This window comes from Montipora capricornis, chromosome 12, assembly GCF_036669925.1.
Source record: "Montipora capricornis isolate CH-2021 chromosome 12, ASM3666992v2, whole genome shotgun sequence".
Classification (NCBI taxonomy): Eukaryota; Metazoa; Cnidaria; class Anthozoa; order Scleractinia; family Acroporidae; genus Montipora; species Montipora capricornis.
Window position 1 is genome coordinate 39,257,438 of NC_090894.1, and position 2,500 is coordinate 39,259,937.

The 2,500-nt window shown below is 45.0% G+C and overlaps 2 non-coding genes across 2 annotated transcripts; one reads left to right on the forward strand and one right to left on the reverse strand.

Moving 5' to 3' along the window:
• Window positions 1–764: 764 nt before the first annotated feature.
• Trnav-cac (transfer RNA valine (anticodon CAC)) lies at window positions 765–837 on the reverse strand. Its single transcript has one exon. It is a non-coding gene; the product is annotated as a tRNA-Val (tRNA).
• A 602-nt stretch (window positions 838–1,439) lies between these two features.
• On the forward strand, window positions 1,440–1,513 carry Trnan-guu (transfer RNA asparagine (anticodon GUU)). Its single transcript has one exon. It is a non-coding gene; the product is annotated as a tRNA-Asn (tRNA).
• Window positions 1,514–2,500: the final 987 nt, after the last annotated feature.

Sequence of the window (2,500 nt, forward strand, 5' to 3'; positions counted from 1 at the left end):
AGCCTCAACTCTGATTGGTCCATTTGAATTTGACCGCGCGCTGGCAACACGACCGTTGTTGACTGCCCAGTCACAAGTCAACAACGGTCGTGTTGCCAGCGCGCGGTCAAATTCAAATGGACCAATCAGAGTTGAGGCTGAAACCATCTTGCGAGTTTCCGTTGTTGACTACCCGGTCACAAGCCTCTGAGGAAAACCGAAGAGGTGAATTTTAAGGCAAAGTTTTCGTTCGCCACGAGTCTTTCGGCCGCCGAAACACACGTATTTGGAGTGAAATTTATTGGGCTTTATGGAACTGTTGTTTTTATTGCGATTCGGGACTTTTCCTGTTGAGGAGAAAACGATTTGTGGAGTGAGGTCTGGCCAGCGATGGACGGAGTCACCGGCCTTCCCATTATTTCAGCAACGGCCTTCCGGATGACTTCATTAAACGGCGTCAGAATGGCTCGAAACTCGCCAAAAGAGACAAGTTGGTCACACATTTGAGGTAGGAAAACTTTATTTCAAATGAGATAGTTATTTACACAATATTTTTACGATCGGTGATTTTCCCATACAATTGTCTATATACACAAACTGTCGCATACACCACCTATTTTCAGCTTGGGGCGCCTGTGACTTGACAACATATGATCACTGGTCTTTGGACATTGCGGGACTGCAGGTTGTTGGGCTGGAATAAACATGGTGTAGCAGTCTTTAAAATGAGAAACCTGGAGTTGTGGTCGTTTAGCTTGAGCTATAGGCTCCTTAAAAATGCATTTTGTTTTCGGCAGGACTTGAACCTGCGACCTTCCGCGTGTGAGGCGGACGTGATAACCACTACACCACGAAAACAAGCACGACTTTGTGAGCGGTTAATCATTTGCGGGCTGTTAAGGAGTATGAAATTAAAAAGGATCACTGTGCTCTCAACTGATCCAAGTTTCACAACTGCACTCTTCTGATGTAAGGCTTTTCTTTTAAGAATGAGGAACTTCAGGCATTGCAAAAAAGGTATTTAAAATCAGGCTTGCTTTTAAAGTTTCTTTGTCTTTGGTGTGTGTGAAACTCGAAGATTCTTGCGGAATAGAGTTGTCACCGTGAAATGGAACATTAAGATACTGGAGTGTAAGTGCACGGAATAAATGCTCTCAAGGGTTACCACTAGTGCAACAAAATCAAAGGAACGTTAAAAATTTCTTCAAAGACGTTGTGGGCTGGTTGTTTTGTCGACAGCTGTTGGAAATAACGAGGCAAGTGAGGCATGAGTAGAAGGAAATCAAAGGATCGTTAACAACACCTTCTGGACTGGTTGTTCTTTTTCTCGACACTGCTACTTTCGTGTCTGAAAAGGACAAGAAAAAATGGCCGCAGGAATTTAGAAGGCTCATCGCATAGTCGTGGTCAAGATTGAGTGGAACTTTATCCAATCATGTCCTCGGCCAAGCGGCAGACCTGTCTCTGTGGCGCAATCGGTTAGCGTGTTCGGCTGTTAACCGAAAGGTTGGTGGTTGAAGCCCACCCAGGGACGCTTACTTTTGATTGGCATAGGCCAGCTGTAGGCAAACAAGTCAAGGTTGGCCATGACTAAGGGGCCAATCGGAAGATCACTTCGTCAACTTCGTCAAAGGGAGTCTATGTGTGAGGTCTTTGCCTTGAAAGCGATTTTCATTCATCTGTAGAGTTGATTACGGGCGTTTTTCGGGTCAACATAAACAGCTTTAAAAAATGGAGGATTCCAATTTTCGTGAAAAAATCAGCAGGTGGAGGTCATTCCTCCGTGAGGCTCCTTTTCTGTCACTTGCCATGAATGTCCCAGTGATTTCACACTCACCAGGTGAACAGGAGTTCCCATCGTTGAACCAATACAGACCTTGTTTAGAAGTTTACAGCGGATAAACTGCTCTTTATTCCAAGGAAAGACTCGCAGACATGACATGATTGAACTTGGTAACAATACAACAGGCTGCCTGTGGAAACTCCGGGTGTCGATTTCGGTACCTCCCGCATACGAAGTGGGCGCTATATTCCCCGTTTCCCGGAACCACGCTTGGTAAGTGATAATTATGCGATTTGCACTTAAATGTTCGCCACCACGATGCCTTGAGCTTCTCATTTGCCTCGTCTGTTTTTGCCTCGACACCTCGTCGTCCGTGATGAGATATATTATTGAAGAGAGCATCAGGTCGGAAGAAAGCTTAGGATTAGGCACAAAAATGACGCGAGCGACCAGCTATGGAAATGTCACAAGACCACTTGTCAACGTTAAATCTTATGAGTAAGAGAGTTTCATGTCATCCAGCTCTGTGGTTTAGAAGACAACTCGACCAAGATGCGAGCATCCTATGTTTGCTTCAAGCTTTTTAACTTGAACAACAGCGGGAGATCTGGTGTGACACGTTTGTGGCATTAATGTGCTAATCATGCGCAGGGGTGAGACGAATTTGCCAAGCTTTCCAATTCATGATTAAATTTGATACGTTGACCTCCAATGGCGAAAGAAGAGTGTGCCGTATGT